The sequence below is a fragment of the Phyllobates terribilis genome, unplaced genomic scaffold, assembly GCF_046119375.1.
Source record: "Phyllobates terribilis strain yellow unplaced genomic scaffold, ASM4611937v1 Scaffold_9__5_contigs__length_417890890, whole genome shotgun sequence".
NCBI lineage: Eukaryota > Metazoa > Chordata > Amphibia > Anura > Dendrobatidae > Phyllobates > Phyllobates terribilis.
Genome location: NW_027362769.1, coordinates 4412167 through 4436712, shown reverse-complemented (window position 1 = coordinate 4436712; position 24546 = coordinate 4412167).

Genomic DNA, 24546 nt, shown 5'->3' with positions numbered 1-24546 from the left:
GGTCCCTGTGTGGGACTCCACTAACCTGGAAGGCAGAGGCTGGATCCCCCCTGTGTTTGAGATACCAGTAGCCTTTGAAGGTACGTGGCCCGGAGGCCCCATCTGGGAAGCCTTAAAGCCACAGCTGTGGCAGAATCGAGCTGACTGAAGCAGCTACGACCCGGCAAAGGTAAAAAACGCTGCTTGATGTGGACATTAATATTGTTACCTTGCTGAAGGCTGTATCTGGAGCCAAGTGGGCATGTCTGTCACTAGAAAGGCTCTGGGATATTATGTGTAACATGTCGGCGAGCCAATGAGATGGACTATGTTATGAGCGGTTTATGAGATGTAATAAACGGCTGTACTGTGAATTACTGGAAAAACGTTGCATGTGTGATTTGATTGACCCGGTGAAGCGAGTGCCCCCAGCGTGATGAATAGCGCTGCCTTACAACTGAAAACAACCCTTTGACCTATGTCCTTACTACAGCCAAACTGAATGCAACGGGTCAGAGATGGGTCACTGAACTAGCTGACTTCAATTTCAGCATCAAGTACAGGCCAGGAAAATGCAATGCGGATGTTGACAGATTGTCGACAATGCCACTAAAGCCTGAGGAGTCCATGCAAGAATGCTCCCAGCGCAGCGTTAAGTTGTCCATACCCCGGTCCTTGGACCACAAGCGCAAATATGCAGCTAACGCCCCACAGGCCACACTACTAAATTCACACATTTCGCGAATGCTTGCACTCAAAATGTTGCCTTTTAGGCTTTGTGGAGATGGAAGCTTTCCACAATCTGATGGCGGCTGACGTCGCTCGGTACTAGGTCCCCAGCCGCCACTATTTCTCTGGGTGTGCCATCTCCGCATTACACAAGCACGTGTCCCACAACATTAGTCGTGCCCACAACAATGCAGTTACTGGGTAAATCCACCTAATCACGGACACGTAGATAAGTGCTTGTGGGCAGGAACGGTACATCTAGCTGATGGCACACTGAGTTAACATAGTGGAAGCCGGGACCCAATCAGACCTTGGGACGGAACACGTCCTCCCGGCACCAAGGATTGCGGGCCCTGGGTCAATCAGGGTTGCCCCCACATTCTACAGCTCCTGCACCTCATCCTCCTCCTCCTCCTCTACAGCCTCCATCTCCCAAATGACCACATCAGTTACAAGCTGGAAACACTGCAGCACTGCCTCAGTCAAGTGGCAACAGGCTGTGCTGAAGCTAATATGCTTAGGTGACAACCCGCACAATGCTGAAGAGTTGTGGACAGCTCTGAAAGAGCAGGCAGATCTGTAGCTGACACCGCTGAACCTACAGCCAGGTATGGTCGTGTGTGACAATGGGCGGAACCTGGTGGCGGCTCTGAGGCGAGGTGAGCTCACACACGTACCATGCCTGGCCCATGTGCTTAACCTCGTGGTTCAGCAGTTTCTCAAAACCTACCTGGATCTGTCGGATTTGCTTGTCAAAGTATGCTGCCTTGTGCGCATTTTAGAAAGTCAGCTACAGCTTCCGCTGCTCTTGCCGTGCTTCAGTAGTGTTTGCAGCTTCCGGCTCACTGACTGATCTACGATGTCCCCACGCATTGGAACTCTACATTGCAGATGTTGGGAAGGGTTTGTGAGCAGAAGAGGGAAGTTGTTGACTACCAGCATTAACAATGCCGTTGGTATTCAGGTCATACTCCAGGCCTAAATCCTCAGGAGTGAACATGGATGTCAGACATCTGTAACATCCTCCAAAACTTTGAGGACTCCACCAAGATGGTGAGCGACGATGATGCCATAATTAGCATCACCATCCCACTTCTCTGTCTTCTGAAACCCTCTCTGCTCTCAATTAAAGAGGAAAAAGGAACCATACAGAGTGATTACACACAGCGAGGGCGGCCTGAGGACAGAGGAAGAGGAGAAAGATGAGGAGGATGAGGAGGAGAGCATGGTCAGTCGTCCTCTTGGTGAGGACACAGAAGTCTCGCGTCTTTGCAGTCTGGCACACATGGCTGAGTTTATGTTACGCTGCCTTTCCCTTGACCCTTACGTTGTCCAAATTTTGGGTGACAGTCATTACTGGTTGGTGACGCTTCTAGACCCACTCTACAAGGAGAACTTTCTGTCTCTTATTCCATTGCAGGACAGGTCTAATAAAATGATGCAGTACGAGAAGGCCCTTGTTGCGGAATTATTTTAATAATTCCCATCTGAAAACACTGGCGACAGAGGTCACAGTTTGCTGCATAACCAAGGAGTACAGGTGAGAGAGACGCAAATGCAATCCAGCAGAGGCAGGGGAACACTGTCAAAGTTCTGGGACAGTTTTCTCAGACCCTCCCATCGCACAGATCCTGAGGTGTGGGGTACTCTCACAAGGAGGGAAAAGTTTCGGAAGATGGTGAGCGAGTAACTTGCCGATTGTACCAACGTCCTCCATGATTCCTCTGTGCCTTATAATTATTGGGTATCCAAGCTGGACACATGGCATGAACTGGCTCTCTATGCCTTGGAGGTCCTGGCCTGCCCTGCTGCTACCGTTTTGTCAGAGCGGGTTTTTAATGCCGCTGGTGGAATTATAACCGATAGGCATATCCACCTGTCAATTGAAAATGCTGACAGGCTGACTCTTATAAAAATGAACAAGGGCTGGATTGGGCCAGACTTCTCAACACCACCGAATGAAAGCAGCGTAACATAAACTCAAAGACAGTGTCTTTTTTTGGGGAGGTCTAACGCTATTCCCATGCACCTCTGTCTTCACACCCAGACATGGGTATACGCTTCCTGATTTTGTCTATTTGCTCTTGTCCTCCTCCTTCTCCACATCCTCATCGTTCACCACCATATCACCACCATATGTACCATATCAACATATCTACGTCTCTTGCAAGGGGGCATTGGAGTTCCTCCAAATTTTTGGCAGCCGTTGCTTCACTGCATAGGCAAGCGCTATGGGAGACCCACTTCCTAATAATGGGAACATTGTTTTTAGGAGGCTCTCTAACCTCTACATCTCTTGCAAAGGGCATTGGAGTTCCTACAAATTTTTGGCAGCCGTTGCTTCACTGCATTGGCAAACACTATGGGAAACCCACTTCCTTACAATGGGAACATTATTTTTAAGAGGCTCTCTGACCTCTACTTCTCTTGCTAGAGGCATTGGAGTTCCTCCAAATTTTTGGCAGCCGTTGCTTCACTGCATAGGCAAGCGCTGTGGGAGACCCACTTCCTAATAATGGGAACATTGTTTTTAGGAGGCTCTCTAACCTCTACATCTCTTGCAAAGGGCATTGGAGTTCCTACAAATTTTTGGCAGCCGTTGCTTCACTGCATTGGCAAACACTATGGGAAACCCACTTCCTTACAATGGGAACATTATTTTTAGGAGGCTCTCTGACCTCTACTTCTCTTGCAAGGGGCATTGGAGTTCCTCCAAATTTTTGGCAGCCGTTGCTTCACTGCATAGCCAAACAGTATTGGAGACCCTATCCTTTCTAATGGGAATATGTCGTTACTGTGGCAATGCTCTATGTGTCTTTAAATTGTTAGTAGGGTTTTTCCTAAAATTTGGCAGCCGTTGGACTCACTGCATACCCTATAACTGTATAGCAGACCTTTTACTTTCTAATGAGAACATGTCATACTCCTCCTCCAGTTCGGCCTCCATCTCTGAAATGACATCAGTCACAAGCTGAAAGCACTGCAGCACTGCCTTGGCCAAGAGGCTATGGTGAAGATAACATGCTTAATGCTTAGGTGACAAACTGTCCACCACTGCAGAGTTGTTGAAAGCTGTAACACAGCAGCCTGATCTGTGGCTCTCACCGCTGAACATACAGCCAGGCATGGTCGGGTGTGACAATGGGCAGAACCTGGTGATGGAGAAATGACAGCCGGAGTAGATATGGTTTCCTTATATACCAGTCCTTTCACCGAGCTAAAGAATATAGCTGTTGTGAAATACAACTCTCACTGAGAAGCAGTTTCAAGCTGAAAAACATTGGGCCCACCAGAGGATTTGATTCTGAGGGCTCACCTTTCTCCCCCACTCAAGAACCCCATAGCTGCTGCAAAGTTTGCGCTATCATGAACTCTCCTGATGGAGAAGCCAGGGCCCACCCGAGGATTCTCTGGTGGGACCGTCCAACCCTGCCGAGAAGCAGTCCTGGCTAAGAAAAGTGTGTGGGAAGGTTCCTGGATAGTGTTGAGCGAGTATGTTCTATTAACCATTTCGCCGAGTATTTACAGCTGCTCGGTGATAAGGTTAAATTGCTCCCGTGTGCATGATTTGCAACTGTTTGACAGCTTTATTACATGGGAGGAATGTCTATTTGTTACACATTCCTCACATGCAATAAAGCTGTCAACCAGTTGCAAATCATACACACGGGAGCGAGTTAACCTTATCACCGAGCAGCTGTAAATACTCGGAGCTCGGCCCGAGCATACTCGGACAGAACATATTCGCTCAACCCTATTCCCGGACACTCTATGGCTGCTTTTTTACTGAGGTGGAAACCCACACAAACACGGGGAGAACATACAAAATCCTTGCAGATGTTGTCCTTGCTGGGATTTGAACCCAGAATCCCAGCGCCACAAGGCTTCAGTGCTAAACACTGAGCCAATGTGCTGCTGTTCTCCCTCTGATATCTAACAGGCTGGAGAAACTTGCACCTACTGCCACTCTATCTTCAGCTCCTTTGTGAGAAACTAATGTATTTGGGCAGCCACTCAGTCTACCAAATAGAATTCCTGAGAAGGAAATTGTGGATGGCTTCGCTACTGGTACTGGGGGCAGTGCTAATACCATGGCGTCGTACCATTGTAAATATTCCAGGCTGGTAGGAGGAAAGCAGATTCCCACAGAAAAGTACCAGCAGTAATATTCTGGGGCCCGTGCTTGAGGGAATATGGAGACGATACCAGGAGAAATAGTGGCAGCTGGGGACCGAGTATGGACTCCCGGCCGCCGCCATGAGGTTGTGAAAAGCCTCCACCTCCATGAGCCTAAAAGGCCACATTTCAAGTGCAAACAGCTGTCAAACATTTAGCAGTATAGTATTGCAGCCTTTTGGCTACATACTTGCACTTGCATTCCAAGGAATTGAGTATGGACAACTGAACGCTGGGCTGGGACAAGGACGTGGACTCTGATTGTTGCAAGTCTGCAACGACAGGTACATGGCGGGAGGCATCTTTGCATGCGCCAAGGATCACTTATGATGGGCACACTTTTAGGCAGTGACCTGGGAGTCAGAGATGCTTCTGGGGGTCTTTCCCATGCTGTTCCCATGTATTTTCAGGACTGTATGCATGTGTCTGATGATGTGTCACACACCACATGGCCAGATAAGGTTGTAAAATGTTAAAATAACACTTCCCAGTGAATGCATTTGTCTTGGTTGAAAGCAATACAAAAGTGCAAAAATACATCAAAAACTCTACGTGCGAACATAGCCCAAGGTGTGGAGGAGCATTTTTGATTTTGTTTATTTAGTTTGCCTTATATGCAAGTCATTACACTGGAAAGGATGTTTCTTAACATTTTTCCCAGGAAAATCCATTTTGGTTTCGGTTTTGCATGTTTTATTGTGAGTCTGTAAAAATGGCGTAATACCTCTTACAAGATTGTTGACAACAGTGATCTGGGCATCCGAAAACTCCAATACCCCTTTGAAGAGACATAGAGGGCTTGATTTAAAAAAAAAAGTTCCCATTATTAAGGAGCAGGTCTCCTATAGTATTATAGGGTATGCGGTAACTCTAAGGTCTGGCCAAAATTTGGAAAAACTCCAATACACCTTTGAAGATACATAGAGGGCGTAATTTAAAAAAATTATTTTCCATTATTAAGGAGTGGGTCGCCTATTGTGGTAATGCCCATGCAGTGCCTGTAAGGCCTGCCCAAAATTGATAAAATCCCCAATACCCCTTTGAAGAGACATAGAGAAGGGCTTCAGAAACAAAATGTTCCCATTATAAAAGAGCGGTTCTGCTATACAATTATTGCATATGCAGTGACTGCAATGGCTGCCTAAATTTTGGAAAAGCCCCAATACCAATTTAAAGACATATAGAGGAGGGCCTCAGTAAAAAAAAATGTTCCCATTATAAAGGAGCGGTTCTGCTATACAGTTATTGCGTATGCAGTGACTGCAATGGCTGCCTAAATTTTGGACGCATACCAATATCCCTTTGAAGAGACATAGAGGAGGGCCTCAGTAACAAAATGTTCCCGTTGTAAAGGAGCGGTTCTGCTATACATTTATTGAGTATGCAATGACTGCAACGGCTGCCTAAATTTTGGAAAAACCCCAATACCAATTTAAAGACACATAGAGGAGGGCCGCAGTAAAAAAATGTACCCATTATAAAGGAGCGGTTCTGCTATACAGTTATTGCGTATGCAGCGACTGCAATGGCGGCCTAAATTTTGGATGAATCCCAATACTCCTTTGAAGAGACAGAGGGGAGGTCCTCACAAAAAAAATGTTCCCATTATAAAGGAGCGGGTCTTCCAGACTATTGGTGCGTATGCAGTGACTGGAAGGGCTGCCAAAAATTATGAGGCACTCCAATACCCCTTTGAAGAGTCATAGAGGAGGGCCTCAGTAAAAAATGTTTTCCCATTATAAAGAAGCAGGTCTCCTATACTGGTATGGCATATGCAGTGACTGCAAGTGCTGCCAAAAATTAGGACGCACTCCAATACCCCTTTGAAGAGTATTAGAGGAGGGCCTCAGTAAAAAAAAATTTCCAGTGAGTATCCTATAGTGGTAATGCCCATGCAGTTAATGCAAGGGCTGCCAAAAAATTGGACGCACTCCAATACTCCTTTGAAGAGATGTAGAGGACGTCCTCATTCAAAAAATCGGTACCATTGTCAAGGAGTGGCTCTCCTATACTGGTAATGCCCATGTGCTAAATACATGGGCTGAAAAACTTTTACCCCTGGAGGATATACATGAACATGCTGTATATCATACAGACTGTTAGACGTAGACTTCTAAAAAAAATTCCTACTGGCATCATAAACACCCTTAAAAAAAATTATGTGGGTGTTGCATCACTGTCACCCTGGTGATATGTAGTGATGAGCGAAAATGCTTGAAATCCAATCTCCAAACTTAAGTTTGACATGAATGTGGCACATTAGGATTCGTGATCCGAAAGGGGAGCAAAATTTGTTAAATTCGGGAAAAAATCGGTAACGTTTGGCGAATTTGCATGGTTATGTGATTGTGGGGCAACTACAGCATTTTTAACAGTTTTGCTAGCATAGTGCTTGTGTATGGGGAGACATGGTAGATGAGTGGGGGGGCTGGTGATACCTCATAACAGGTCAGATCAGCGGTACACAGTTTTTTTTTTCCTGTAGGCGGTAAGGTAAAGTTAGGAAAAAACGGCTAGCCAATCAGAGCTCAGGAAGCATCCACAGTGTCCCTAACATAAGGACTTCTGCAATTGGCTACTGAAATCACATGTCCTCTCTTTATAAAAAGCAGCCATGTTCCCTCAGCGCCATTTTATGCATGTCACTGCTGGAGACAGACGCTGCTTTTGCACCCAGCTCCTGTGTAATGAGACATATTAGCTAGATAGATGTGGAAGTCCGATAGTGTAGATAAGTCCTGTGCTGTGTACCTGTTCAATTGACCTTGCAGCACTTTTTTTGTTTTTGTGCAATTACTGAGATTCTGGCAGAAAGAGCAGGGCCTATGGCATAGAACAGTGTTGTGCATCGTTGTACTGTCTGTGCTCTATGCAGAAGTATACCGTCAATCTATTTTTGCACTTGCTAATGTGATAAAGCAAGCAAACCCTTGTAGGCCACTTTTTGATTGTGTGGGCTTGTCAGTGCAGAGCTTCTGAGTGCAGAGCACAAAAACCTTTTTTTCTCATTTGCTAATGTGATAGTGCAAGCTGTGTTAGCCCAGTTTGTCATTTTATTGCTGCGTAAACCTCAGCTGTATGTATGCACAGTGAAACAAATATATTTTTCTGTTGGCAGGCAGAGTCCACAAAAGATTTTTTTGTGTGTCAAACGTCATATACTCTGCTATACGTCAGCTACTACGTTAGTGGTGGTGAACTTCAGCTGTTTTCAGAGTAAAAAAAAAAAATTTTTCTGTCGCAAACGTGTTACACTCTGCTATAATCCACCTAGTCCTTTTAGTGGCGGTGAAATTCAGCTGTATTCAGAGCTTGTGCAGAGTCCAAAAATATTTTTTTTGCTGTTCCTAACGTTATTCAGCAAGGGACATCTCAGTTTGAAATAGTTTGGAGAATATCTCCTATGTTATACAGGCCTCATCCACAGTAAAAAAAAAATACTTTCTTTTGTTACTAACGTCATACACTAGGGGACATCTCAGGATGCCAAGGGAGGGTGGTTCACTGCGATCAAGGGGGGTTGGCAATACCAGAAAAACTGTTAGTGAAGGTGTTAGTGAAGGCGAGGAACAAATGGAAGACTAAGTGGTGATGGGCGAGCAACAGTCAGAGCATGAAGAGGATAATCATCCCCTCTCTGTTCATGTTTGGCAGGAGGGTACGGAGGAAACAAGCATCAGAATTACCCAGCCACCAACACCGCATGGGCTTGAACCTCATGAAAGAGCCCGACATATGAATGCGTTCTTCCAGAAAGGGGCTGGAGGCAGGGCAACCTAGAAGGAAGCTCCACATGACCGGGTTGGGCCAGCAGGGTGTAATTTGAATCCCAATGATCGGGATTGGGTAGAGGTCAGGAAGGGCGGGCATTGGGACGGGGGTGGAGATGGGGGAAGAGAGGTATAAGAAGGAAAAGTGCTGGAAACGGGTAGTCCAGAGGAGAAGAGCATAGGAAAAAGTAATAGAGGAACACATTTAAAAAAAAAAAAAAAAAATCTTACCTTAATTCCAAATCGTTTGGGACGTTTCTCTGGCTGTCATGGAGTCTGTGGAGTCCCTTGTCGCTAGGTTGAGGGAGGCAGCAAGATCCAGGCGAGGAGGATGGCTCGAGGCCCAGCTGTCCGGGCTGCTGGAGAATGCAGGCGAAGAAGAATCCACGTCTGGATCAGGAAGAACCGCCAGGAGGACGCGGCCACCCGAGAGGCTCTCCCCGGAGATGGTGGGTACGGGCAGCAGGTGCAGGCTGCGGAGCACCTCCGGGGACTTTGCGTCCGGTGACCATGCCGGCGGAACCCCCCGCCAGCGTGCACGCCGTGACAGGAATCTGCCCAGCCGGCCTGCTGTCTCTCCAAGTGTCGTGTTGCGGTCCAGGAGTGAGGTGCCCCGCTCCGTTGTGGTGCGGCCTACTCCGGTGGCGCGCCGCAGTACCAGAGCGCAGGCAGCGCAGGAAGCAAGGCCCATGCTGCCGACGCGTCATCCAGGGGGTGGGGCCTCACCGGAAGGGCGGCCCACGTCACTTCCGCCCCCCGGAAACAGACGGCAGTAGCGATCGGCCTATCAGCGGCGGGCGCGCGGACACGCCCCCCGCTCCCAGATCCCGCGGCAATGTACGGAGCGGGAAACCTGGCGAGGTACCTGTCGGGGTGCCTGCCAGACAGACCAGCAGGGGAAGGATGCAGCAGAGGCACACGGGCAGGTAGCAATTCCAGGACCTCCTGCCTGGCCCAAGTCACACCAGGCAGAGGGATGAGGCGGCAGGCAGCAGCATAGAGTTGCCTGGCAGTTTTACTCGGACTGACACGGATCGGGCCAGGGAGTCCGGATCTCATAATCAAGGCCGTACATGGACGGCGGTGAGGACCGGAGCAGAGATGAGTGGAGGACGAGCGGCTGGGACATCAACACGGGCTCGGGTCCCCCCTGGTGACGTGGAGGCCAGGGGCGCGGGCCTTGAGTGCATGGAGGCGGGCGGATTGGACTTCAGTGGAGATCAAGGCGAAGCAAGGAATCGTCAGGACTCGGGGCGTACGGCTGGCAGGGACACAGAACCCGTGCAGCTCGGTGAGTATGCATCTATGTATGGTTTGTCGCCCGCTGGGTCATTAGCAGACGGGGTGGGGGATAGGCAGTTGGCGGGCCCCAGCGGGGAAAATGTTAGAGGAGGTAGTGGGTCGGATGGATGCGGGATTAGGGATATGTTGGTTAACATGTGGCGCATTCTGGCCAGATTAGAAGGTGGTGGAGCTAATCAAGTGGGGTCGTCACCAACGGGGGCTTGGGTACATAGTCAAGCGGCGTTGTCACAGGAGGGGAGAGAATCGGCCAGGTCAGTGGGGTTGGCAGCCGGGACACCGTCTGGGGTGTCGGTGTGTGTGCAGAAAGGGGAGGCATATGTGTGTTTTGAGGGGCCGTTGGGGGCACATTTAAAAAAAAAGGTTAAGGAAAAAATTTGGCGGGATGAGTATGTGGAAATTTTTTCCCTTCTTCCGTTGGAAAAGTTTAACCTGGATAAGGGAAAAAAGGATGACAGTAAGAAAGAGGAGGAAGAAAAGCACAGGTGGAGGTTGATTCCACAGACGTTTGTTAACTGGTTACAAGCTTTTGCAATAATGGCTAGCGTTATTGGGGAAAAGGCTCCTGATAATTGCTCGGGGCTGTTTTGCTACTTGGACGCCATTGGGGAGGCTCATAGGACTTATGGGAGTCAGGCATGGTTACGGTATGACAAGCAATTTCGTCAGAGGAAGGCAGTTCGCCCGGAGATTAGATGGGATCAAAAGGACATTGGATTGTGGCTGAAGGTTATGGCCCCAGTGAGGTATGGGCAGTCCTTTCACGGGAGCAACAGTAGCGGGAACAAATCAGCAGGACATGGAGGAAACAGTCAGGGGGCACGAAGCACTAAGAAAGAAGCGGGAACTTGCTGGCAATTCAACAATGACCAATGCAAATATGGGAGCTCCTGTAAATTTAAACATGTGTGCTCCCATTGTAGTGGAGGCTCACACGGAGCATCAAAATGTTTTAAAAAGGGTAAGGGAAAGCCTACAGTGGGTACCGGTCAAGGGGGTGACTCCAGTGAGGGTGCACGCGATGGCCCCCTTTCTAAGTAGGTATCCGGATCAGTTGAAGGCTAAGGTTATTTCGGACGTTTTTTTGGAAGGTTTTAGAATACCTCCTCCTGAGCATGAGGTCCCCGTTTCAGTAAAAAATTTGATGTCGGCCTCCCTTCATCCTGATGTGGTCAGTGTGAAATTGGCTAAGGAAGTGGAGTTGGGCAGGATGGCGGGACCGTTTCAGGACTTACCTAGTAGCAAAGTGATTATCTCGCCACTGGGGGTTGTGCCCAAAAAAGAGCGGAATAAGTTTTGTTTAATTCAGCATTTGTCGTACCTGAAGGGGCTCTCGGTGAACGATGGCATTGCACAAGAATTGTGTTCAGTTGAATATACTTCATTTGATGCTGCGGTGCAATGGGTACGGCGATATGGGTCAGGATCGTTGCTAGCAAAAACGGATATCGAGTCGGCTTTTTGGTTGCTGCAAGTTCACCCGGATAGTATCCCGTTGTTAGGTTGTTTTTGGAATGGGGCATATTACGTGGATAGGTGTTTGCCAATGGGTTGTGCAATTTTGTGTTCTTTGTTTGAAACGTTTAGTACATTTTTGGAATGGGTTGTGAAGGACCTGGCATCAGTTAAGTCAGTCATTCATTATTTGGATGATTTCTTGTTTATAGGCCCTCCATAATCATTGTTGTGTAGGAATTTATTAGGTACTATGGTGTGGGTGGCAGAGCATTTTGGCGTTCCATTGGCTGAAGAAAAGACTGAAGGCCCTTACTCAACCATAAGTTTTTTGGGCATTGTAATTGATACAGAAAGGATGGAGTGTCGGTAACCGGAGGACAAATTGATTTTGCTCAAGCAGAAGGTTGATAGAGTCGGGAGGCTGTGCAAGGTGACCCTGAGGGAGTTGCAATCGCTGTTAGGGCGATTGAATTTTGCATGCAGGATTATGCCAATGGGAAGAATATTTTGTCCCAGGTTGTCAGGCGCGACAGCAGGAGTGCGGGCCCCCCATCATTTTATTCGGCTAAATAGGGAACACAAGGAGGATCTAAAGGTTTGGAGGCTGTATTTGGAAAGTTATAACGGCAGGTCATTAATCCAGCAGGAGTTCTTAAGCAGCTTTGATTGTGAGATATTTACGGATGCGGCGGGAGGTGCTGGTTATGGGGCCTATTGGAAAGGGAGGTGGAGTGTTGGAGTATGGCCGGGCGAGTGGACGGAGAAGGGTCTTACGAAGAATTTGGCTTTTTTGGAATTGTTCCCCATCGTTGTTGCAGTTACTATTTGGGGTGAGTGTTTTGCCAACAGGAGAATTCGGTTTCATTGCGACAACATGGGAGTGGTGTCTGTCATCAACAGCTTGTCTGCCTCGTCCCCGCCTGTGATTAGGCTGCTGAGGGAACTAGTTCTTTGTTGCCTTAACTTGAACGCTTGGATTACAGCCGTACATGTTCCAGGTGTGCAAAATTCCATAGCAGATGCCTTGTCTCGTTTTCAGTGGGACCGTTTTCGGGCGCTAGCACCAGAGGCCGAGGACGTGGGACAGGAATGCCCTTCGCATTTGTGGCAGCTGGTTATGGAAGAGCAGGACGTTTAATACAGGAGTCCATTACAAGGCAGTCTTGGGCATCATACGAGGCATCATGGCGAGTATGGCAAAGCTGGATTCTGCAGTGGGGTGGGGTGGTGAGTGAGGGAGATAGAGAGATGGCGGTGTTGTTTCTTGTGGGAAAGGCAGCGGAGAGCGGATGGTCTGTTTCAAAAGTTAGTAAACTTGTTGCAGGATTGGCATTCGGTTTTAGATTACAGGGGTTAAAAGATGTTACAAAATCGTTTTTAGTGAAGCAAGCCATTTAGGGCTTTAGGAGGGGAAGTAAAGTGTTAGATAAACGAAGACCGGTGACTTTTAGTATTCTAGAGCAGTTGGGTTTTGCGTTGGATAAGATCTGTTGTTCGGCTTTTGAAGCCATACTGTTTAGGTTGGCTTTTTCATGGGCGTTTTTCGGCGCACTAAGATTAGGTGAGTTGGTGGCACCAAGTAGGAATAAGGCTGGGGGTTTGTTTGCCGAGGACGTGAGCGGTCGGGACAGGTGCATTGAATTCTGGATCAGAAGGGGGAAGACGGATCAATTGGGCAGAGGCAAGCGAGTGGTATTGGGTGAAGTTGATGGATCGTTCATGTGTCCTAGGAGATGTTTAATGGCTTTTTGGCAAGTCTGGTCGGGACGTAAGGGCCCATTATTGTGTCATAAAAATGGTGAGTTTTTGTCTCGTTTTCAATTTATTGCAGTGTTTAAGAAAGGGATCATAGAATTGGGCCTTAGCCCTGAGGTTTACGGGTCGCATTCTTTCAGAATCGGTGCGGCGTCAGAAGCGGATGGTTTGGGTTTAAGCAAGGAGGTGATAAAGCGCATCAGAAGATGGAGTTCAGATCCTTATCTGTCCTGTGTACAGCATTAGGTGTGCAGGCTTATGTTTTATCTGGTCAGAAGTGAATACAATTCTTTGATTGTCTTTTTGCAGGTGGCGTCCCGTTATTAGTCTGGATTCTCGGACACTCTTTCGTTCATTGGGGGGCACTGCGGGCGGACGTGAGGCCGAACGGTAGGCAATTGGGTTTTAGCAGAGAGTAAGCGGTGGTTCGGTGGCTGGGTTTTCGAGGGACGGTATGGAAAAGGGTGCTGCCTGAATTCTACAGGGCGGCTCGTTTGGACCGGGCACCGGATATTTTGGTAGTGCATTTAAGGGGGAATGATTTGGGGTCTCGGCCGGTTAGGGAGCTGATGAGGGATATTCGGATTGATTTTTTAAGGTTGTGGACATCTTTTCCGGGGGTGTTAACGGTTTGGTCTGACATTGTACAGAGAAAAAAATGGAAAGCGGCTAGATCAGTGAAGGGCATTAACAGGGCACGAGTTAAGTTAAATAGAGCCATAGCAGCGTTTGTCGGTAGGAATGGGGGAGTAAGTGTTCGGCATCTTGATCTTGAGGCAGGGGTTGGAGAATTTTGGGCAAAGGAGGGCATACATCTGAACGATGTTGGAATTGATTTGTGGACATTGGCTATACAGGAGGGGATTGAGAGGGCCATGGCGGTGTTGGGGCGCTCACAAGCCTGAGGTGGTCAGGGCAGTTTGTTTGTGGCGGGGGGTGGGGTTCTTGGAGTTGGCACAGAAGTGTCGGTGGAAAATTATTTTAATTTTACAGGCAGTGGTTTGATTAAGCGGGATGATCTGGCATCTGTTTTTTTGGGGCTCTGGACGGGGTTTTACCCTGGGAGCTTTTGGTGCCCTCGAGCTGGTAATGGACAGCTGAGGGTAACACGGTGGTTCGACTTCAGTTTAGTTTTGCCAGATCAATTTTTAACTCCAAGAACCCTCTCTTCTTATTTATTTCATAATAATGTATATATGTTAATGTTGTTTGTTAATAAAATGGCCGCTGTGGCCAAATTTATCCAAAGAAAATTACAGGTGCAGTGTTTTTATTTGTTAAAGTATGTAAGTGCGGTAAGATGGGTGTGGAGGCATATGAAAGGTGGAACCCGGGTTGGCCGTATACGGTCAAGAAAGGGGCTGGAGGCAGGGCAACCTAGAAGGAAGCCCCACATGACCGGGATGGGCCAGCAGGGTGTAATTTGAATCCCAATGATCGGGATTGGGTAGAGGTCAGGAAGGGCGAGCATTGGGACGGGGGTGGAGATGGGGGAAGAGAGGTATAAGAAGGAAAAGTGCAGGAAACGGGTAGTCCAGAGGAGAAGAGCACAGGAAAAAGTACCCACCCACCCTCTTTTTCCGTTGGTATCTTTGTAGGTTATGGGTAAAAGGGTGGTTTTTCTTTTATCAGGGACGATTTAAAGTGGCATTTGATATGGCATAAAGAAAAGTATTTAAGTTGTGTAAGAAGGATTGTCACAGTGGGTTGGCGGGGGTTGGGGTTCTTGGAGTTGGCACAGAAGTGTCAGTGGAAAATTATTTTAATTTTACAGGCAGTGGTTTGATTAAGCGGGGTGATCTCCATTTTGTCTCCATTATACTACTTCTACTCTAGTGAAATTGATGCCAATTTGCTGGTGTCTGCCACTAATTTTTGGAAATCTGGAGAATCCTGATTGGGTCTCCATTAGTGTTGAGCGAGCACAAAAATGCTCGGGTGCTCGAAGCTCGGGCCGAGCTCGCCGTGATACTCGGGTGCTCGACCCGAGCAACGAGCCCAATGTTAGTCTATGGGAGACTCGAGCATTTTTGCAGTGGCACCCCCGGCAGTCTTTTAAAAGCCTAACAAGTGCCCAAAACGATAGTGACAGTGCTCAAATGACATGGGGACAGCATGGGGATAGCCCCAGGAAGCATTTCTGACCCCCAGGTCACTGCTGTCAACAACGTGGTCAGAGGTATTAAGCCACTTTTACGGGCTCACAATAAAACGTTCAAAAACGAAAGTGAAACTTTTTTCCTGTGAAATATGTTAAGGAACATCCTTTCCAGGGAAAAGACTTGTGTATAAGTTAAAATAAATGACCAAAAACAAAAATACTCCTCCACACCTTTGGCTATGTTAACAAGTAGCATTTTTTATGCGTTTTTGCACTTTTGTATTGCTTTCAACTATGACAAATGCATTCACCGGGAAAAGTCATTTTAACATTTTACAACCTTATCTGGCCATGTGCTGTGTGACACATGCATAAAGTGCTGAAAAGACATGGGAACAGCATGGGGAAGACCCCTGGAAGCATCTCTGACTCCCAGGTCACTGTCTAAAAGTGTGCCCATCATAAGTGATCCTTGCCGCATCAGAAGATGCAGACTTGCAACTATCCCCATGCAAGTTCTAGTCCCAGGGCAGTGTTCAATTGTACCTCCCCCATTCCTTGCAATACAAGCGCAAGTATACAGCCTGCCACCCACCCACCCCCAGGCTGCAATACCATACTGCTTGCTTGCTTGAACTTGAAATTGGGCCTTTTAGGCATGTGGAGGCGGAATCTGGCCACCACGTCATGGCTGTGTTGGCGGCCTGGAATCCATACTCAGTCCCCAGCCGCCCGGCGGCCGGGTGTCTATACTCGGTCCCCAGCCGCCCCGTGGCCGGGTGTCCACACACGGTCCCCAGCCGCCTGGGGGCAGCCGGGTGTCCATAAACGGTCCCCAGCCGCCCCTATTTCTCCTTGGAACATCCCCCCACACACTTTTCTTAGCCCGGCCTGCTTTAGGCAGCATTAGACGAGCCCACCAGAGAACCAGACTCCTCCGGTGGGCCCTGACTTCTCCATCGGTGGAGTGGAGAGTGCCAAGGTGAGGAGCATGATGATGATGACAGAAGTTAGCATCTACTATGTTTTCTTTTAATGCAAGTGTAAGTGTGCAGCCTGCCACCCACCCACCCACCCCCAGACTGCAATTCCATACTGCTAGCTTGCACTTGAAATGGGGCCTTTTAGTTTGGAGGAGGCCGAAGCTGGCCATTACCTCATGGCTGCTTCGGCAGCGAGGTATCCATACTCAGTCCCCAGCCACCCCTATTTGTCCTGGTGTGCCTTATACATTTAGATTAAGCGCGTATACCAAAACATTACCTGTGCCCTCCCCAGTGCATTTAGTGGGAAGGAGAGCCTATTCCGCTGTAGTGTGTGCATGCCAAACCCCTGTTCATGGTACATGCGAAGATGCCTCCCACCTTGTACCTGTCATTGCAGACTTGCAACTATCCCCATTCAAGTCCTTGTCCCAGGGCAGTGTTCAATTGTACCTCTCCCATTCCTTGCAATGCAAGCGCAAGTATGCAGCCTGCCACCCACCCACCCCCAGGCTGCAATACCATACTGCTTGCTTGCTTGCACTTTAAATTGGGCCTTTTAGGCATGTGGAGGCGGAATCTGGCCACCACGCCATGGCTGTGTTGGCGGCCTGGTATCCATACTCAGTCCCCAGCCGCCTGGTGGCCGGGTGTCCCCGCTTGCTCCCCAGCCTCCAGGGGGTGGCCGGGTGTCCATACTCGGTCCCCAGCCACCCCTATTTGTCCCGGTAACCTTTCCCACACTTTTCTTAGCCTGGCCTGCTTTAGGGCAGCATTGGCCGAGCCCACCGGACTATCAGACTCCTCCGGTGGGCCCTGGCTTCTCCATCAGGGGAGTTGAGAGTGCCAAGGTGAGGAGCATGATGAGGATGATAGAAGTTAGCATCTGCTTTGTTTTGTTGTAATGCAAGCGCATGTATGTAGTAGCGGCTAGGCCTGAGGTGGTCAGCGTTTTGGCGCATATCCTACCTCCTCCGAGGATTGCTGGATGTTTTCCTGCTACTATCCAAGTTCTATGACTCCCGTTAAAACAAAGCTTCAGGTGATAAATGATGGATCAGGTAGTGGCAAAGGAGAAAGTGCAGGAGGAACAGGGACCATTCACATCAATATCAGGCCAGTCAACCAGATATGTCTTGTAGGATATGTTTCTGTAACAAAAGGAGCGGTTCGGCTACACAGTTATAGGGCATACAGTGAGTGCAATGCCTACCAAAAATTTTGAGGCACTACAATGCCCCTTGGAAATGACATGGAGGTCAGAGGGCGTTAACTAAACCTTTTTTTCCATTTATAGCAACTGGGTCTCCTGTGCACTGTTGGCCTAAGCAGTGAATGGAAGGCTTTCCAAAAATTATGAGGAACTGCAATGCCCCTTACAAGAGCCATGTGTGGCACCCCAGGGGTCTGGTCACCACAGTAATAGAGATATTACGTCGGAGAGCAAGTGGGAGGTTTCCTGGTCAGGATCCCTTAAACATGCAACATCCTCCTGCCCCAGTCCTGGGAGGGGAGAATTCTGCCCTTATAAACTGGATCTGGGGCGGGGTTGAGTGAGTCAGAGAACAGAGAACAGTCAGAGTCAGAGTGAGAGCAAGGGAAAGTAACAGCAAGGAGCTCTGTAGGAGCTAGGAGCTAAAGACTAGGGGCTGGAAGCTGAGCAGAGCTCGCCCTGGCAGAAGACAATAGGAACCGGACACAGGAGTCCGAGGCTGTGAGGACTTATATATCCAGCAGCAGAAACCAGCCGGCAGGGGATTTCAGGTCCTCTGGCCATAGAAGCCCGGAGGCTCAGTCACAAGCAAGGGACCAGCACCGCCGTCGTGGAGCGGAGGCTAACAGAAGGCCCCAAGTCACCAGCCATACGGGTGAGCACTACACGGTACACTCAGGGACGTGGGCTACTTCTACCCGCTTACAGCAAGGTAGCCAGGAAGAGTGCAGACAGACGGGGAGGCCTACAACTCCACCTGGCCAGGGGAACTCCTGCTGGCTCACAGACTGACCAGGCCTCTTATGCTAGCCAGTACTCCCGGGAGGGTCTACCTTATAATCATCAGTAAAGACCCTGAACTGCACTGCAAAGACTCTGAGTCGTTCCTGCTGCGCTCGTGCACCATCACCCCCATCATCCACACTCACTGCCCTGAGGCTATACTCCTCCCGTGGGGAGTTATCCCATTCCCTGCTGCGCACACAACACCAGCCTCAGCGGTCTGCCTCGCAGCGGTGGTACTCCCTGACCGCAATCCACAGGTGGCGCAGTCGGACAATTAACCTCAAAACCTAAGAAAGACTGCCACTGGTTTGACCAGCCTGAGCCACGGGACCGGGTCACTGCCACGGAGACTACAGACCCCAGAGACCCGGCACCGGGTATCCCACACACGTGTACACATGGCCCAGGGGGCGCGTCACATGCAGTACAGCATATTACAAACATAAGTTCCATTATTGGGGAGTGGGTGTCCCATAGTATTTGCTTATGGCTTGCAAGCAAAAGCTGCAAAAAATTAGGACGGAGCAACTTGCAATGCCCCTTACAAGAGCCATGCAGTACAGCATATTACAAACATAAGTCCCATTAGTGGGGAGTGGGTCTCCCATAGTATTTGCTTATGCCTTGCAAGCAAAAGCTGCCAAAAATTAGGACGGAGCAACTTGCAATGCCCCTTACAAGAGCCATGCAGTACAGCATATTACAAACATAAGTCCCATTATTGGGGAGTGGGTGTCCCATAGTATTTGCTTATGCCTTGCAAGCAAAAGCTGCCAAAAATAAGGACGGAGGAACTTGCAATGCTGGCACTCTGGTGGTATAGTGGTGGTGGAGGCTGAGGATAAGGATAAGAAGATAAAACAGCCGAAATGAGGAAGCGTATACCCATGTGTGGGTGTGAAGCGGTGCATGTGAATACACCTCCCGAAATAACACAGTGGATTTGACTTTTTGTTACTCTGCTGTCATTTGGTGGTGATGAGAAGTCTCGTCCAATCCAGCCCTTGTTCATTTTGATAAGGGTCAGCTTGTCAGCATTGTCAGTTGACAGGCGAGTGCGCTTATCAGTTATAATTCCCCCAGCGGCACTAAAAACACGCTCCGATAACACGCTATCGGCAGGGCAGGCCAGGACCTCCAAGGCGTACAGAGCGAGTTCATTCCAAGTGTCCAGCTTGGATACCCAATAATTAAAAGGCACAGAGGAGTCACGGAGGATGCTGGTACGGTCGGCAAGGTACTCCCTCACCATCTTTTGAAACTTTCCACTCCTTGTGAGAGTACCCCGCGCCTCAGGGCCTGTAAGCTGGGCCGGTGTCAGATAACTGTCCCAGAACGTTGACAGTGTTCCCCTGCCTCTGCTGGATTGGAGTTGCATCTCTCTCGCCTGTACGCCTTGGTTGGGCAACGAACTGTGACCTCTGCTGCTAGCATGTTCAGATGGGAATTTTTTTAATAGTTCTGCAGCAAGGGCCTTCTGGTACTGCCCCATTTTTGTAGACCTCTCCACCTCAGGAATAAGAGAGTGAAAGTTCTCCTTGTAGCGGGGGTCTACAAGTGTCATCAACCAGTAATGACTGTCACCCAACATTTTGACAACGCGAGGGTCACGGTTAAGGCAGCGTAGCATAAAGTCAGCCATGCGTGCCAGACTGGTAACGGGCAAGATTTCCGTGTCCTCACCAAGATGACGACTGACCATGCTCTCCTCCTCCTCCTCCTCTTCCTCCTCCCCCCTGTCCTCAGGCCACCCACGCTGAACCGACGGTATGACACTTGTACAGGTACTACCATCTACAACGCATGATAGCAGCTCCTGTTCTTCCTCCTCCTCCTCTCCCTCATTGTCCCCCAATGCACGTTGGGATGAGATGAGGCTGGGCTGTGTGCAATCGCCCGCTACGGCTTCTTGATCCATCTCATCATACTCTGGCTGCAATGCCTCCACTTTAATTCTCTGCAGAGAGCATTGCAAAAGACAGACAAGTGGGATGCTGACACTAATGATGGCGTCATCGCCACTCACCATCTTGATGGCCTCCTCAAAGTTTGTCAGGATGGTACATATGTCAGACATCCAGGTCCACTCCTGAGGTCTTATGTGTGGAGTCTGACCTGAATAGCGACGGCCTTGTTGCAGCTGGTACTCCACAACTGCTCTCTTCTGCTCACAAATCCTTTGCAACACGTGGAGGGTAGAGTTACAACGTGTGGGGACATCACACACCAGTCGGTGTGCCGGAAGCTGCAAACGCTGCTGCAACACAGCAAGGGCGGCGGAAGCTGTAGCCGACTTGCGAAAATTAGCTGACAGGCAGCGTACTTTCACGAGCAGATCTGGCAACTCGGGGTACGATTTAAGAAACCGCTGAACCACGAGGTTAAGCACATGAGCCAGGCATGGTACGTGTGTGATCTCACCTCGCCTCAGAGCCGCCACCAGGTTACGGCCATTGTCACACACGACCATGCCGGGATGTAGGTTCAGCGGTCTCAGCCACAGATCTGCCTGCTCTTTCACAGCTGTCCACAACTCACAAGCAGTGTGAGGTTTATCACCTAAGCTTATGAGTTTCAGCACAGCCTGTTGCCGCTTGGCAGAGGCAGTACTGCAATGCTTCCAGCTTGTAACTGATGTGGTGATATCTGAGATGGAGGCTGAACATGAGGAGAAGGAGGAGGAGGAGTATGCGCAGGAGCTGTACACTGTGGGGACAACTCTGACTGACATAGGGCCCGCAATCCTCGGTGTGGGGAGGATGTGTTACGTCCCAAGGTCCGACTGGGTCCCGGCTTCCACTATGTTTACCCAGTGTGCCGTCAGAGAGATGTACCGTCCCTGGCCACAAGCACTTGTCCATGTGTCCGTTGTCAGGTGGACTCTCCCAGTAACTGCGTTGTTGAGGGCACGGCAGATGCTTTGGGACACGTGCTTGTGTAGTGCGGGGATGGCACACCGGGCAAAATAGTGTCGGCTGGGGACCGAGTACCGAGGGACGGCCACCGCCATAAGATTGCGGAAGGATTCCGTCTCCACCAGCCTAAAAGGCAGCATTTCCAATGCAAGCAGTCGTGAAATATGCGAATTTAGGACGGTGGCCTGTGGGGCGTTAGCTGCGAATTTCCGCTTTCGTTCAAAGGTCTGGGATATGGACAATTGAACGCTGCGGTGGGACGTGGACGTGGACGTTGATGCTGTTTCTTGAGAAACTGCCATAACAAGTGAAGACTGAGAGGAGGGGGCATCTTTACATGCAGTATGGACAGGGGATTGCCTTGCACACACAACAGGGGGTTCTATTTTTCCCGGTATCATCTCCGCCTTCCACAAGCACGGGTCCCACAACATTACCCATGCCCTCTCCAGTGCACTTACTGGGAAGGACCGCCTAACCACAAACACGTGGACAGGTGAATGTGGCCAGGGATGGTACGGAGCCAGTCCACAGCTTTTTTTGCTGAGAGTTGTATTTAGCTCAGTGAAAGGACTGGCATGGAGTGAAACCGTATCTACTCTGGGCGTCATTTCTCCCAGGAAGTCCTCTAATGCAGCTTGTTGCAGAAGCAATGGCAGACCGTCCAACATCAACTTGCACTTGTCGGTGCTGCTTTGACACACAAACATCTTTCTTTGCTCATTTAATTTCATGACTACAGAGTTGGGCAATGGCCTGATCTGCAATGCGGTTTGAGTAAGCACGTCCGATCCACATTAAAAAAGCAGCCATAGAGTGTCCGGGAACCTTACCGCACACTTTTTTTTAGCCAGGGCTGCTTCTAGGCACGGTTGGACGGGCCCACCAGAGAACCGGAGACTCCTCCAGTGGGCCTTGGCTTCTCTTTCAGAAGAGTTCATAGTGCCGAGGTGAGGCCATGATGATGATAGACGCCACAATCTGCTTAGTTTTTGGTTCCTTGGAATGTAAGCGCAAGTATGCAGCCAGCCACCCACCCACAGGCCGCAATACTAAACTGACAGATTTCTGGGCAGCTGCTTGCACTTGAAATGTGGCCTTTTAGGCTCGTGGAGTCAGAAGCTTTTCACAACCTCATGCCTCATGCCTCGTGTCCATCCTCGGTCCCCAGCCGTCTCTATTTCTCCTGGTGTTGTCTCCGCCTTCTACAAGTGCGGGTCCCTGAACATTACTGCTGGTACATTTCTGTGGGAATTTGCTTGCCTCCTACAAGCCTGGAATATTTCCAATAAACTATGGTACGACGCCATGGTATTAGCACTGCCCCCAGTACCAGTAGCGAAGCAATCCCAAATTTCCTTCTCAGGAATTTTATTTCGTAGACTGAGTGGCTGCCCAAATACATTAGTTTCTCACAAAGGAGCTGAAGATAGAGTGGCAATAGGTGCAAGTTTCTCCAGCCTGTTAGATGTTAGAGGTAGAGATGAGCGGTGTTCGACTAGAACTGTTCGCCAATCTCAAATTCGAGCTGTTTTGGGCGGTGTTCGAGTGGTTCAACGAACCCGAACGATTTGCAAAAAATTCGGCTGTTCGAGGTTATGTTCGATAACTGTTCGTGCACCAAAAGCGTGTCCTGCATGTCTGGCGCTATTTAGAGCACCAATCATGCAGGAATTGTCTGCCACTCACTGTAATGCCACAGCCATGGTGGTTGTGGCATTACAGTGATTGCCCAAATCGATGGGAACAGTGCTCACAGTGAAACATGAAAAGCCGGCAATTCAGCAGCGGCATACACCGGTACCCGACAATTTAGAACCGAAAGAATAGAGCTTCACACATAGATTAGATAGATAGAAACATGTCAGTCACATATATATAAAGTACAGTGACAGTGTTGCTTACTGTACTTGTCATTTAGTGTAAAGGATTTATTAAAAAAAATAATAGTGTTTTCAAGCACCGTCTCTTTAAAAAAGCCGGCCGGCAATTCAGCAGCGGTACCCGACAATTTAGAATAGAAGAAATAGAGAATCACACATAGATTAGATAGATAGAAACATGTCAGTCACATATATATGAAGTACAGTGACAGTGTTGATTACTGTACTTGTCATTTAGTGTTAAAATAAATGATTTATTTAAAAAAAAATTGGCGTGGGGTTCCCCATAATTTTAGGCTCTAGTGGAGGTTAAGAAGACAGCTGGGGCAGATGTTTGAAGCCTGGGAAGGGGTAAAACCCACGGAGCTTCCCAGGCTACTAATATCAGCCCTCAGCTGAATACCTAGCCTTTACTAGCTATTAAAATGGGGGACCCCCCCAAAAAAATGACGTGGGGTCCCCCCTAATTTAATAGCTAGCAAAGGCTAGGCAGACAGCTGGGGGCTGACATTAATAGCCCAGGAAGGGTGCCATGAATATTGGCCCACTCCCAGGCTAGAAACACCAGCCGTCAGCCGCCCCAGAAATGGCGCATCCATAGGATGCGCCAATTCTGGCACTTAGCCTCGCTCTTCCCACTGCCCTGTAGTGGTGGCAGTGGGGTAATAGGGCTGGGGTTGATGTCAGCTTATAATGCCTGCTGACATCAAGCCCAGGTTAGTAATGGAGAGGCGTCTATAAGACACCCCCATTACTAACCCCATAGTCAAAGTTAAAAAAAAACACAAACACCCAGAATAAAGTCCTTTAATTGAAATAAAGACACAATTCTTTATTGTTCTAAATTAAACCATACTTACCATCACGCCCATTCCAGTTGAAGCCAACGATCCCCTGCAATAAAAGAAAAATAATAAAGCAACATCATCCTTACCTTTCCATGGTTCCCACGACAGCTTCAGCTCTGCTACATCGAGATGACAGGCTGGACCGCAGCAGAACGCTGCCATCCAGCCTGTCATCCCGCAGACACTGAGAAGCGCAGGCTTGCTTGCGCTCCTCAGCGTCTCTCTGTGACGGCATCCAGATGAGCCGAGTTCATGTCCAATGAACTCGGCTCGCCTCATGCACGTCACTGACAGCGTGGGAAAATTCTCCTGCACTCAGCGCTTCAGCGTGAGAATTCTCCCACGCTGTCAGTGACGTGCATGAGGTGAGGTCATGTCCAATGAACTCAGCTCACCTCATGCACGTCACTGACAGCGTGGGAAAATTCTCCTGCACTCAGCGCTTCAGCTTGAGAATTCTCCCACGCTGTCAGTGACGTGCATGAGGTGAGCTGAGTTCATTGGACATGAACTCGGCTCATCTGGATGCCGTCACAGAGAGACACTGAGGAGCGCAAGCAAGCCTGCGCTTCTCAGTGTCTGCGGGATGACAGGCTGGATGGCAGCTTTCTGCTGCGGTCCAGCCTGTCATCTCGATGTAGCAGAGCT